This window comes from Ranitomeya variabilis, chromosome 5, assembly GCF_051348905.1.
Source record: "Ranitomeya variabilis isolate aRanVar5 chromosome 5, aRanVar5.hap1, whole genome shotgun sequence".
Lineage (NCBI taxonomy): Eukaryota > Metazoa > Chordata > Amphibia > Anura > Dendrobatidae > Ranitomeya > Ranitomeya variabilis.
Genome location: NC_135236.1, coordinates 139,241,671 through 139,257,336, shown reverse-complemented (window position 1 = coordinate 139,257,336; position 15,666 = coordinate 139,241,671).

The window sequence follows — 15,666 nt, the reverse complement described above, 5'->3', positions numbered from 1 at the left end:
TCAGTTTTTCTTTTTTAATAAAGTTACAAAAATTACTACATTTCTGTTTTTTTAGCCAAGATGGGGTTCAGAGTGTACATTAATGAGAAAAAAATGAACTTTTTTTAATTTACCAAATGGCTGCAATGAAACAAAGAGTGAAAAAGTTAAAGGGGTATGAATACTATCTATACTATTTTTTTTTTTTTTTTTTTTAGTTTAGTGGAGGTTTTCCTCCAATGGTGTTTTTTTAGATTAGGACTGCCAAGATACAAGGACCCTTGACGTGGGTTGGCAGCTTCAATATTGTGGCCATAATATCAACCAATACCTTGCATACATTGTTATGTTTTTGGTGCACTGTACATTTTTCCAGGGTGTGCCTGGGCCCTAGATGGCTCTGTACACTGTGGCCTCTGTTCACACAGGATGCATCATGGTTAGCCCGCTATATTTATGGCGTCATTAATAGGCTTTTCACCATATATTTTGCAGTCCTGTGTGAACATGCCACATACAGACTATTTTTTTGCATGGGTGCTCCAAGCAGCCAATTCCTGATTGTAGGTTGGCTGCATCGGTATTATTTGCACCTGTGTTGTTTGCTATCTTTACTTGGGCGGGCCTGGTGCACCCTGGTAGTGCAATTGTTGGAGGCCTTGAACAGGTAAGCATGCCTGTGTTCTGGTGTTTTTTTTTTTGAGTTTAGTGGAGGTTTTCCTCCAATGGTGTTTTTTTAGATTAGGACTGCCAAGATACAAGGACCCTTGACGTGGGTTGGCAGCTTCAATATTGTGGCCATAATATCAACCAATACCTTGCATACATTGTTATGTTTTTGGTGCACTGTACATTTTTCCAGGGTGTGCCTGGGCCCTAGATGGCTCTGTACACTGTGGCCTATGTTCACACAGGATACATCATGGTTAGCCCGCTATATTTATGGCGTCATTAATAGGCTTTTCACCATATATTTTGCAGTCCTGTGTGAACATGCCACATACAGACTATTTTTTTGCATGGGTGCTCCAAGCAGCCAATTCCTGATTGTAGGTTGGCTGCATCGGTATTATTTGCACCTGTGTTGTTTGCTATCTTTACTTGGGCCTGGTGCACCCTGGTAGTGCAATTGTTGGAGGCCTTGAACAGGTAAGCATGCCTGTGTTCTGGTGTTTTTTTTTGAGTTTAGTGGAGGTTTTCCTCCAATGGTGTTTTTTTAGATTAGGACTGCCAAGATACAAGGACCCTTGACGTGGGTTGGCAGCTTCAATATTGTGGCCATAATATCAACCAATACCTTGCATACATTGTTATGTTTTTGGTGCACTGTACATTTTTCCAGGGTGTGCCTGGGCCCTAGATGGCTCTGTACACTGTGGCCTCTGTTCACACAGGATGCATCATGGTTAGCCCGCTATATTTATGGCGTCATTAATAGGCTTTTCACCATATATTTTGCAGTCCTGTGTGAACATGCCACATACAGACTATTTTTTTGCATGGGTGCTCCAAGCAGCCAATTCCTGATTGTAGGTTGGCTGCATCGGTATTATTTGCACCTGTGTTGTTTGCTATCTTTACTTGGGCCTGGTGCACCCTGGTAGTGCAATTGTTGGAGGCCTTGAACAGGTAAGCATGCCTGTGTTCTGGTGTTTTTTTTTTTGAGTTTAGTGGAGGTTTTCCTCCAATGGTGTTTTTTTAGATTAGGACTGCCAAGATACAAGGACCCTTGACGTGGGTTGGCAGCTTCAATATTGTGGCCATAATATCAACCAATACCTTGCATACATTGTTATGTTTTTGGTGCACTGTACATTTTTCCAGGGTGTGCCTGGGCCCTAGATGGCTCTGTACACTGTGGCCTCTGTTCACACAGGATGCATCATGGTTAGCCCGCTATATTTATGGCGTCATTAATAGGCTTTTCACCATATATTTTGCAGTCCTGTGTGAACATGCCACATACAGACTATTTTTTTGCATGGGTGCTCCAAGCAGCCAATTCCTGATTGTAGGTTGGCTGCATCGGTATTATTTGCACCTGTGTTGTTTGCTATCTTTACTTGGGCCTGGTGCACCCTGGTAGTGCAATTGTTGGAGGCCTTGAACAGGTAAGCATGCCTGTGTTCTGGTGTTTTTTTTTGAGTTTAGTGGAGGTTTTCCTCCAATGGTGTTTTTTTCTAAATCCAATTGAGCATCTCTGGAGAGACCTGAAAATGGCTGTCCACCACATTCACAATCCAACCTGACGGAACTGGAGAGGTTCTGCAAGGAAGAATGGCAGAGGTTCCCCAAATCCAGATTGAAAAACTTGTTGCATCATTCCTAAGACGACTTATGGCTGAACTAGCTCAAAAGGTGCTTCTCCTCAATACTGAGCATGGGGTCTGAATACTTATGACCATGTGATATTTCAGTTTTTCTTTTTTAATAAAGTTACAAAAATTACTACATTTCTGTTTTTTTAGCCAAGATGGGGTTCAGAGTGTACATTAATGAGAAAAAAATGAACTTTTTTTAATTTACCAAATGGCTGCAATGAAACAAAGAGTGAAAAAGTTAAAGGGGTATGAATACTATCCATACCCACTGTATCAGCTCACAGCTCTCTGCTTTCCCTTAGCTGGTTATTAAAAATAAGGGGGACGCCATGCATTTTTTAAAAATTGTATTTATTATCTTAATACATGTACAGTAAACTACACATGCAAAGCACTGATTAAATATCTCACTGACATATTTGTATCTATTTATCTATGTATTCTATGCTATTCTGATGGTTCGGGCTGTGAATTTACTGTACATGGCTGTTAAAATGTCTGGTTTCTTTTGAGATGTATGTGTAAAGGCACCCCCTCCCCTCTCACTCTTCTGTATTTTTGTCTTATCTTCCAAAATAGTTTTCTCCCTGAGATGGATTCTTGGTCTACCTTATTTCCATGAGACAGCATTGTTTTTTTATTATCGTGACTGGTCAACATCTTATGGGAAAAGTGTTGACCCCCAAATCCATACCAGGAAAATTATGCAAATCCATGGATTTCATACAAATCTTTAATCTGAAAATGTAAAAATCCTGTGCCTCAGGGGTGTTCCCTTTATCATTCAAAAGATGCCTACAGAACAATATATTAAAGATATAGAGATATGTTCAACCTTAACAATTCTTCACATTAAGCCACACAATTTGCTATGATATTAGTTCAAACAAATCTTTCACGTCCACTAAAATGTAAATATGTTAAACTTTATGTTTTATTTTTTAAAATTGAAGGAAATGAGTGATGGATGGCATCTATCAGACTAAACTGTCAAAGCTGTACAATAAAAAAAATGTATATGTTCTCATTTATTTTTAACAAAGAAGCCTACGACGAGTAAGTCATTTGTCTATGTTTTTTAACCATGATTGTTTAGTTTAACATCTTGTTCTTTATATTGTGGAATGTGTCCCGTTCATAGGAAAATAAGAACGTCCATTTTTGTATTACATTACATAACATAGATCTTAAGATAGATAGATAGATAGATAGATAGATAGATAGATAGATAGATAGATAGATAATCAGAAAAAAACAGGCAGCACTCCAAAAATCAAAATGAAAAATCGTGGCTTTACTGATCCATTAGCAGCAATGTTTCGGCAGATTTCTCTGCCTTTCTCAAACAGTGGACAAAAATCAAGTGAACATTTAATTAATGTTTCCACAGTATACCATCCATCAATTATGTAAAACAGTGTTAATTAATACATCAGGTGCTCATACCAGCACATTCAGTGATACATGTGAACAAGTCACCCAATTGATATACATCTATTTCTAAAGTGCAGCAGTATAATAAAGTGCCAATGAGCTCATATGAAGAAAGATACTATATTCATATGGGGGTACTAAAAACAGTCACATTACAGAAAAAAATCTTACTATACATCTACTGTATGTTTAAGACACATATGTCACCCACGCTGACTTCAGCTTATTCACTGCCGCACTGAGCATGCCTGCGATGTCTCCTCGGAACCAACCAATCAGTACAGTGTGCGTGAGCATGCACAGTGTTCAGCTTCCATGGCCACCATACAATACATGCATACTGAGGTTTCAATATATATCAATTAGACCACATAGGTCATATTAGGAGTGCATCTAGCCCTTAGGAGTGCAGGATAGGACGCTATGGATGGATTACATCCACACTCCCTCCGCATCTTCAAGTAGCCTTGTGCACAGTATAAACATATTAACAAAAGCCTCCAAAGTAAGTATACTCCACTCCATAGCCTTCCATGTATCATGGCCCTTAGAGAACAAAGCTGCAACCACATAAGGCAGCCCGGGAGTGTCCAAAAAAGACTTATAATAATAATAATAATAATTTTATTTATATAGCGCCAACATATTCCGCAGCGCTTTACAACTTATAGAGGGGACTTGTACAGACAAAAGACATTACAGCATAACAGAAATCACAGTTCAAAATAGATACCAATAGGAGTGAAGGCCCTGCTCGCAAGCTTACAAACTATAGGAAAAAGGGAGACACGAGAGGTGGATGGTAACAATTGCCTTAGTTGTTCGGACCAGCCATAGTGTAAGAATCGGGTGTTCATGTAAAGCTGCATGAACCAGTTATCAGCCTAAATATGTAGCAGTACAGACACAGAGGGCTATTAACTGCATAAAATGTATGAGAACATGATGTGAGGAACCTGATTAAGGTTTTGTTTTTTTGTTTTTTTTAATGGGCCACACAGGGATAGTTAGGTTAATGCGTTGAGGCGGTAGTCTAGTCTGAACAAATGCGTTTGTAGGGCACGCTTAAAACTGTGGGGATTGTGGATTAATCTTATTAACCTAGGTAGTGCATTCCAAAGAGTTGGCGAAGCACGTGAAAAGTCTTGGAGATGGAAGTGGGAGGTTCTGATTATTGAGGATGTTACCCTCAGGTCATTAGCAGATTGGAGAGCACGGGAACGGTGGTAGACTGAGACCAGGGAGGAGATGTAGGGTGGTGCTGAGCCATGGAGTGCTAATTAATTTTTTTTTCAATATTATTACATTATATACATACTAATAGTACCCACCATACTTCCATGGATATTTTCTTTTTCACATGTCTGAAAAAAGACAAAATAAAAATAGTATATATCATAAAATATTTTACATAAAATATTACACCACCTCATATACAGAGAATCAAAGCATACAGCTCCCATATCAAGGAGGGATTTATACTATTGTATGTAATTTAAAGTCAATATTAAGTCCTCCAGGCTTAAAGGTACCTTCACACGAAACAACGCTGCAGCGATAGCGACAACGATGCCGATCGCTGCAGCGTCGCTGTTTGATCGCTGGAGAGCTGTCACACAGACCGCTCTCCAGCGACCAACGATGCCAAGGTCCCCGGGTAACCAGGGTAAACATCGGGTTACTAAGCGCAGGGCCGCGCTTAGTAACCCGATGTTTACCCTGGTTACCAGCGTAAAATGTAAAAAAAACAAACTGCACATACTTACATTCGCGTCCCCCGGCGTCCGCTTCCTGCACTGACTGACTGACTGAGCGCCGGCAGTAGCAGGGCGCAGCGGTGACGTCACCGCTGTGCTGTGCTTTCACTTTCACTTTGCGGCGCTCAGTCAGTGTGGGAAGCAGACGGCGGGGGATGCGAATGTAAGTATGTACTGTTTGTTTTTTTTACATTTTACACTGGTAACCAGGGTAAACACCGGGTTACTAAGCGCGGCCCTGCGCTTAGTAACCCGATGTTTACCCTGGTTACCAGTGTAAAATATCGCTGGTATCGTTGCTTTTGCTGTCAAACACAACGATACACGGCGATCGGACGAACAAATAAAGTTCTGAACTTTATTCAGCGACCAGCGACATCACAGCAGTTTCCTGATCGCTGCTGCGTGTCAAACTAAACGATATCGCTAGCGAGGACGCTGCAACGTCACGGATTGCTAGCGATATCGTTACAAAGTCGTTTCGTGTGAAGGTACCTTAAGAATCTTAAGCTCATAAATCCACCTGAGATCTAACTTTTTGAGAGCCTCCATGCAGTTACCACCTCTCATGTATGGGCACATGATCAATAATACAGAATCTCAATTCTTTTCCAAATGACCTTTTTCGCAAAAGTGCTTAGGTACAAGTAGATCCTTAATTTTTTTATGAATATCGTATCTATGTTGGTTGAGATGTGTTTTAAGATCACATGTCGTCTCACCAACATTGTACTGTGGCCAAGGGCATTGTAACATGCATAAATCACATACTCAGATGAGCATGTCAGGAAATGTTTAATCTTAATTTCTTCTCCCGTTGTTGAATTGGGGAAGGAAGGGCCTTTTAGCATCAGTGAACAGTTGACACATGAGAGGCAAGGAAAACATCCTCTCATTTGTGTCCCCGTCATTGATGTTTGTATAACCTTTCTAAGAGGACCTACATCAGATTTCACCAGTTTATCACCAAGGCATTTGCTTCTCCGGTACATCATAATTAGGGGATTTTGGAACTCACTTACCCCAGGAAGTCCCCTACTCAGGGTTGGCCAATGTCATCTGATGATTTTTGCAATAGCGTCACTCTCTTCACAATACTCAATAACAAAGGGAATTCTTTTTGCAGTATTTCATTCCTTTTGTACAAATAAACCCTTTCTCTCCACATTGTTAGCCTTAGCCCTTTGTCTATCCAGAATCTATTTTGGATAGCCACATGCTCTAAATAGAAGATGTAAGAATATGAAAACCGACGCTAACCGTATAATTGCTTCTAGTAGAGTTGGACGCCCCTCTGCCAAAAGGAGGATGAGAAGAGGTGGAAGACGGCAAAGGAAAAAATAGAAGAGACAAAAGAGGAGTGAAACAGAAATATCAACAAGCCCCGTTGAGACCCCATGTGACCAGGAACTGCCCACAGACCTAATTATAAATATCTCAAAAAAGTTAGTGACTAATGTACATAGAGATTTGCTTAACTAAGGCTTGTCGTATGGTTTGAACTCACATATAGATTGGTTCAAAAGCACAGTTGATTTGAGGAAATTTTTTAGAGCTATAAAACTTGAAGAATGGTTCAGTAACAAAAGTAGAAAGGAGACAGTCCAAGAAAGTGAGCTATGTTTGAGTAAATTTGGTTTGAGTAATAAAAGTATGTTCATGCCACCAAGCAGTCAAGCAGCGAAAGAGGCCTTTATAGAAGCAGTGACAAGAGATGTTCAAGATTTGAGATTATCAATCAAAAGTTCAAAAATCCCAACATTAGTAAGGAAGAATTTGAGGCTTTAAATGACCTTTTCCATGATGACATAATAGTTATAAAAAAGCTGATAAAGGTGGGACCGTGGTCATCATGGACAAGGATATATATGTTAGTGAAATAAAATGATAGATTGAGGAAAAAAACTGGTCTATAAAAGATTGTATTACGATCCTAAACTTCAAATGAATCGAGAAATCAGGGCAAATTTAGATTCTGCCTTAGAAGGAAAGATAATTGATAAAGGTATGTATAATTTTCTGTTGAACCTTCTGCCATGTACACCTGTGATATATGCTTTACCAAAAGTGCACAAATGCATTAAGAGTCCTTCAGGCGCCCCACTGTGGCTGGATCTGATTCAGTATTCTGTCGCATTGGGGTGTTCCTTGATAGGGTCTTAAATCCGTTGGCACAAGGGCCAAAGTCCTTTATTAAGGTTCAGTGACAACAGCAAACAGAAAAGCTACTGACTGCCAAATCCAGTCCTTAGACAGACAATTTTGCCTACCGCTACCTACGATCATTGAATGTAACCAGATCCCAGACAACAGATCTGAAATTCCTACACCAGATGTAGCAATCCATCACGCTCACTTAAAACTTAACCATTAGGCCCAGATAATCCTGCTGTTGGGAGAGAGATATCCTACTGGTTCATAAAGTGAGATGTCATATCATTGGAGTTCACAATACTCCCTGTGCCCAAAAGCTAGACCTAGGATGGGTCATAATTGGAAACGTATGCTTGGGACACATGCAAGCCTCATCTTCTGTGACAAGCATGTGCAGCGCCCCAGAGTCCTGGTTGCTGCAGTAATATTGTCCTTCCACCAGGGGGAGTGATATTACATCTGAAGGTAATAAAGGAGTCCATCTTTCCAGGTATCACAATCCAAACACCACACTTCACACTCCAATCCACCAGGGGGAGCTACGCTCCTATCTAGTAGGGCACTCCTCACAGAAGGGTAAAACTGGTGGTTTGGATAGAAGGTTAGTCAGACGCTGCATGGGTTTGACCCAGTGAGTACCTGTCAGGCAGAAAGGGGGAAAGGAGGAACATCTGAGCTGCAGACAGAGGGTACCTGTCAGGGGTGGGATCCTGACAGAGGCCTAGCGAGACAGAAAGCTACGGAGCTGCGCCTGCCCCACGTGTGGCAGCATCCTAAGAAAGGACACGAAGAGAAGTGTATTGTAGAGAGTGAGAAACGAAGTCACAGCACAAGGAGAAAACACCGGGAGGAGTTCTGCCCTGAAATAGGCTGCCTCCTTCTGAGGCGCATAGCCGGTGACCGGAACACCGAGGGAGTAATTGACTCTACGCATTACTTCAGAGACCGGCAGGACAGTCAATTCCAAGTTGGCTGCCCGACCTTAATACCTAAGAAGACACAGTGGCAAATTGTGGGGGTCAGGGTGTCTCTAGGGTCCCTATAAACAAGCCTCAGGCCATTAGTCATACGGGTTTGTCCTATCCACACCATCTGGGGGACAGAGAGAAAGACATCTAGAACATCCACAAAAGTTGTGAGGACCTTACCGAGTTGCAGCAGGGAGGGACTACAACACACAGGCGCTAGTAGGAAGGCTACTGATTTCCACCTGGATAAGGGGACTCTAGATTTGCCTTCGGACCGGCCAGACTCTACCTACCCTGTGGTCTGTACCCTGGACTGTGGATGCTGAAGCTTCCAGTAAAAGGTAAAGAGACTGCAACCTTGTGTCCTCGTTATTCACTGCACCTTACATCATCCACCATCACCATCACCACTTCTGGGAAGCCCTGGGGATAAACTTCACCTGTGGGAAGGTATACCATCTTGCTGCCATAACATCACCCCAGCAGACCCCTAAGCAGCGTCGGTCACCCTGACCGAACACCACAGGTGGCGTCACGAACATTAAAGCAACTACACCTTTAATTGGACGTCCCTCAAAGGTCCATGGACCGGGTCAGGCCACCGTGACATCCCCCAAACCGAAGGACCCGGTACCGAGTACCCCATTGCCCTTACGTGGGGGCACTCCAAATTCTTGGTGTCACGAACAGGATCTACTTAAGCCTGAAAATCGGGTCATGTGTGCCTAAGAACTGTGCCAGAACTGTATTTGAACTGTGATTTGCTTAAAGACTGTGTATTGCCATTTGCCACCAAAATTCCTGCCAAAACCGCTGCCATTACAGCGCCACGAGAAGCGCAGGAGAAGAAGGGCGTGGAGTTGTGGGCGTGACCAAACTGAGAAGCGCGAAGAACAATGGCCGCCCAGTCTAAATATTTCTGTACCTTGAGGACGTGTCCGTCAGCAGCCGAGATCCGCCTCCTGATCCTCAATGGCGGGCGGAGACAGCAAAAACGAAACCGCCCCAGAAGGAGAGAGCGGGAAAAGGACCAGGAAGAAGCCAGCCACCTGGAGAGACACCGCGGCCAGGCATCACCCGTTGGTCCTGACTTCCTGCAGGCCGGCGTGGAAGAGCTCAGCGACCCACTCCTGTGGACGCAGCTGAGCACTGAGGCCGGGTGGAAGAAGACCTTCATCGGGAGCCTCACCAGACGCCTGTCGGCAGCCTCGTCTGGTCTGGAGCAAGAAAGAAGTTCCAGTGCTCCGAAGCCAGAAAGCAAGGCCCTGCCGGAAAGCGAGATGCTGCAAACAGAGATGACAACACCGCAGCGCAAGACCCTGCAACCAGCGTTCCAGACCCCAGCGGAGATGGAGCAGACCAGCACCAGAGGGACCGCATCTGAAGCAGGTATGAAGAACGACCCTGCCCTGATGACTGACACCACTCCAGCGACTGCTCGTGCCACCGCTACTTCTGCTGCAGCAAATGCCCATACTCAAGCTACGCAGACCTCCATCGCTGCGCATGATCTAACAATCCATGAAAGACAGACCAATGGTGTTTATCTGGCACCGGGTGTTACCTTGGATTCTACCCTTCCCAGGCCAAGAAGGTTGATGTGCCAGGTAAGGCCCCTACAGTTGTTTAAATAAACCTCGGAAACCTGAAATTGTAAATAGTTAACTGTTCGTTCTCCATTTGCTACTTAAACCCGTCTAGGGTTAACACTTAAAGGGATCCCTTTGTTTACCCGGGATCCCTATTGTTTCGAGTTTGCACAAGTCTTCTACTTTTCAAAAGAACTGCGGAATCATGGATGGCGAATGATTCACAAACTGCCTGTATATAGTTTGCACCTTCTTAAGGGTGCTCTCTACTGGTTTTACATAGGGGGCTTTTACAGAGACTGTCTCTTAACAGAAACTGCTGTTAATTATGCTGTGAAAATAACTGCTTTGCCTTACAGACCTGAAGAAAAACCCGTTGGTGCGGCAGAATTCCGGGTCAGGATTACACGTCTTGTAGCCCACCCAAGACCAACGTTCGGGGTTCGTAACGGGTCCCTCATATCATATCACGTCAAGTTGCCTTTAAGTAAACTTGCATGTTGCTGATGTGATTATTTTGCACTACCTCGAAAAGACTTGGGTTTCCTCTTAAAGGGAATGTTTATTTGTTGCACTTTCCTTAAAAGTGATAATGTTGCCTAAAGAAGTTAAATAGTAATAATGTTCATACATAGCTGATAGTATGTAGTTAGGAATAGGAAATGCTAATGAGTAAAATTGAAGTAAACTGAAGAGAAATGCAGTGAGCCCATAGGGGTAGACAGATAGTCCTGCATATGTAGAAAGAAGAGATAAGGAAAATGTTAATTTGCACTCTGAAGTTTAACAGTACTTGCACTTGAATAAAGACAATGCTAATTTATCGTTTTGAAATTGCACTTAGTAGATAGTATACCTGTATGGGTAATAGTACTTCATAGTTAGAAAGTGTGTCAATCTACAGAAGTAAGCTGACAATGTAAATATGTATTAAACATACTCATCCGCTCAACAATTATTAAACTGTCTGCAGAATCAAAAAGTGTTATACTTTTTTTTTTTTTTGAATAAAACAGTTATAACTTTATTGAAGACAAACAATACACAAACTATAAAACAATGCCTCAAACCATAATTATATAAAAAGCAGATAGGCGTGGAAACAATCCTAAGGGGAGCAAAAAGCGTCAGGTAATACAAACAATTATTTATTTGTCAAATTCACCAATAGAGCATGCTGAGATAACATCATAAATATCAATATATTTACCACATATTGCAAAAGGTGTTGTTAATTACTTGTGCTACAGACCTGGATGTTAATTAAAATATAACAAGCACAGACTATGGCCAACTATGCTGCAAACAATAAGTCTCTCCACCCTATATGCATGAAGTACACACACTATAATAATGCAAGCCCCCCCGCTCAAACAATAAAATATAGCGGGGGTCCCATGTCCACATAGGCCTAATTCATTCAATTTGGCATTGTTTTTCAGGGTCAAGTTAAGGTCAGCACATTTCACGTTTATTTTATGTAAAAGCAGCCGGATCTGGTTCTGGCTGGCTTTTTGCCCGCCTAAAATTTGAAATGTTGATTGGTTGCCAATCAGTTGCTGGGCAGATTTTATTATTATATATACCTGTGCACCGGCGCTAGATACTCAGTTCGCCGGTGCATGAAGAGAAGAAGATACCTCGTTGAAGATGGAAAAGCTCCTGCAGGAACTGCTATCAAGAGCCGGCGAGAAAGACGGGGAGGATTGGCTGAGGAGCTGCTTAGCTGTAAAACCTACGTTAGCAGCCTCCGAAGCCATCGCTCCTCCGGCTGTTCCGGAGATTCCGACGCCAGATGCAGGGCAGGAAGTGGGAGCTCCGGCCGCTGTGAGCTCTCCATCGAGGACCAGAAGACAGAAGAAGGTTTCTTCAGCGGCTCCGTCTCCCGCGGCATCCAGGCTCGGAGTGTCGGCGGTGACCAGGAAGTCCGGCCGACGCTGCACGTCAAAGTCCCGCAGCCCTCCGCGAGACTTCGGGAGCCGTCATCTGGGTGAGCCGTCCACGTCATCAGGAGCGGCCGGAAGAGCCAGGAAGGGCACCGGCCGTAAAAGCGCCACGGTGCCCCTCTCAGCTGGCGCCCGGTCTGCTCCTGCATCGGCCGTACGGAGCTCAAGGCCCGCTCCACCCCCCTTATCATCTGAGGAAGAAGAGGATCGTGATCCAGGATCTGCCAGGCAGCTGAGCTCGCCCCGTCCCGTGGGCTGGAGCTCAGGCTGTGAAGAAGGAGGAAGACCGGACGACCGATCAGCGAGGGGTGAGATTTATAATGCCCCCTTGTCTGTCCCTCAGAACCATTTAAGGGATTTGATTAAATCAGTGGTAGCCGAAGCATTATGTGAGGCTAGTAATTCTTCCCGGGCAGCAGCTTCTCCTGCTATTTTTCGCTCAGAATCTGCTGCCCCTGTTGTACCTCCTTTGAATCCGTTCAAGGAGGCTTTAACTTGTGAACTGTCCCCGCTGGGATTCCATTTGAGCCCCTCAGTTAAGGAGCTCATTTGGAACAATCAATTTGTTGATCTATTTTCATTATTACCCAGTAGGGATCACCCCCATAAATCTGAGAAAAAAGATGACAAATCTGATAATGATGATGCTAAGCGTAATATTAGGTCTTTTAATAGCTGGGTCCAAGCGTTCGCCATCTATGCTTCCGTGTTGGGAGAGAAATCTCCTAACCTTTGTAGTAGTCTCTTCCAACACGTTGATATCATTTTGGAAGCTTATAGAAATTTTGGCGGCTCCGCTTGGCTCAGCTATGATGAGGCCTTTAGACACAAGCTGTCAGTTCATCCCGAACTTAAATGGGGATCCAAAGACATTGGATTATGGATCAATCTCATGCTTCCTATGAGGACTAATGTTGCTAGGCAGTCTTCTTTTTCTGCTACCAAAAAAGGCGTTTGTTTTGCTTATAATGATTCATCCTGCAAATGGAACAATAGCTGCCGTTTTCGGCACGAATGTTCCTTTTGTGGGAACCCCCACCCAATGTCCAAATGCTTTAAAAAGCAGGCTGCCCAGCAATCCTCTAAAGAAGCAATTTCTAAGGGCTCAATCACCAGTGAAGCTGGAAAGAATGGCCCACTGGCTAAACAAATACCCAGACAGGGAGATCAGTAGTTTATTATATAAGGGCTTTTCTCTAGGTTTTCGTGTTCCTCACTTCAAAGGCTCTGGGTGTGTTTTAGTTAAAAACCTACCATCCATTAACGACTTCCCTGATGTTGCTAGGGAAAAATTTTTTTCGGAATTAGAGCTAGGCAGGGTTGCGGGCCCCTTTTTGTCTCCCCCATTTTTAAATTTTCGGTTATCCCCTTTGGGTATCGTTCCCAAAAAGGAGTCGGGTTCTTTCCGGATGATTCATCACCTATCTTATCCGGTCGGTCAATCACTGAATGATGAGGTGGACAAGTCATTGTGTTCTGTCACCTACTCATCCTTTGATATCGCTCTGGATTTGCTTAGGAAATTCGGCCCTAACTGCCTTATGTCCAAATCAGACATCAAATCTGCCTTCAGACTTCTTCCAGTGCATCCGGAGGGGTTTAATTCTTTGGGTTTTCATTTTGATAACTTCTTCTTTTTTGACAAATGCCTTCCGATGGGTTTTTCCCTGTCATGTTTTTATTTTGAGAATTTTTCTCGTTTTTTACATTGGGTGTTAGAATACAGTGGTTGCGAGGCGGGTATTTTACACTATTTAGATGATTTCCTTTTTGTTGGCCCTTCCCATTCTTTGGCTTGTGAAAATGCTCTTTCTAGGTTTTTGGATTTGTGCACATATTTTGGAATCCCAATCGCCCACGAGAAAACCGTACCCCCTTGTAGTTGTATTGAATTTTTGGGTATCACTATTGACTCAGTTAAAATGGAAACTTTGCTGCCCCGTGAGAAAATTGTCAAGCTTCGTGGTTCACTGGAGAACTTAATATCAAAGGACAAGATTACGCTGAAGGAGCTTCAGTCCCTACTGGGCCTGTTGAATTTTTCTTTAAGAGTTATTCCGATTGGCAGGGTTTTTTCCAGGTCACTTTATGATGCAACTAAAGGGCATTCTTCTCCCAATTCCCATATCAGACTATGTTCTGAAGTGAAGGAGGATGCCAGAATCTGGCTAGCATTTTTAGAGGGCTTTAATGGTAAATCAATAATCCAATCCCCTTTTATTTCTTCTGATTCTATTCCCCTCGTTTTTTCGGTAGATTCCAATATGGGTTTGGCATGTCTATTCCAAAATCATTGGGTAGCCCGGGAATGGCCTACTAACTGGGTTGCTAGGAATTTGAACAAGAACCCGTTTATTGCTGAATTGTTATCAATCCTTCTGTGTATTTGCCTATGGGGCCATGAGTTAAGAAATTTTAGGGTCATAGTACATTCCATGAATCCAACAGTGAATTTTTCTATCAATACTCTATCTTCCAAGAACACGATTGCTGCAAAAATTCTTAGAAAATTGGTTTTAGAGTGCTTAAAATGCAATATTTGGTTAAAAGCAGCTTTGGGAGATAGTAAAGTTAGTTATTTGACTGATCTTATATTACATCGTCAGTGGCTTGATTTTTATCTACAGGTCCCTATGGCAGACAAAGAAGCGTACGATTTCCCCCTTTCAATTCAGGACCTGATTCCAATTTAATCTCTTATTTTATTCAGAATTCTTTATCAGTAAGATCATGGGCTGATTACTCAGTCGCATGGAAGAAATGGGTCGATTTTTCTGTGCTTTTCGGTTTTAACCCCTATGTTTCTGACCCGAATTCAGCTTTGAATTTCGCTGAGTCTTTGGTCAAGCAAGGTTTATCTTTTTCCACAATAGCTAAAAGCTTTGCGGGTGTTTCTTTCTTTTTGAAAATGCATGGCGGTACTGCTTTAACAGATTTCTTTTTGGTTAAGCAATTTTTGAAAGGCCTGAAAAGGGAGAGGTTTTGTCCAGATTTGAGGTGCCCTATTTCTATTTCTTTGTTGATTGATATTTGTTCCGCTCTCAGGCATGTTTGTAGCAATATGGAGGAAGCGCTTCTGTTTAATTCCATATTTTCTATCTCCTTTTTTGGCGCGCTAAGGGTCAGCGAGGTAGTCTCAGTTAAGAAGGCTGTTTCGTCCGGACTTATGCTTTCGGACGTCAGAATTTTTCAACATTTTCTTCTCTTGTTTATCAGGAAGTCTAAAACAGATCAATTAGGGCGAGGATCTGAGCTAAGATTGAATTCATTTCCTGAGTCTAAGATTTGCCCTGTGAATAATCTGTCCAAGTGGATTTTGTTCAGGCCTTCTGTTGAAGGCTCCCTATTTGTTCATAGAGATTCTTCCCCGGTGACGGTTTTTCAATTTAATTTTATTTTAAAAAAGTGCTTGGCATTTTTGGGAAAAAGCCATCTGAAAATCACTTCCCATTCTTTCAGAATAGGCGCGGCTACAGAAGCATCGAGGGCTGGCCTATCTGACAATAGAATAAAAAGAT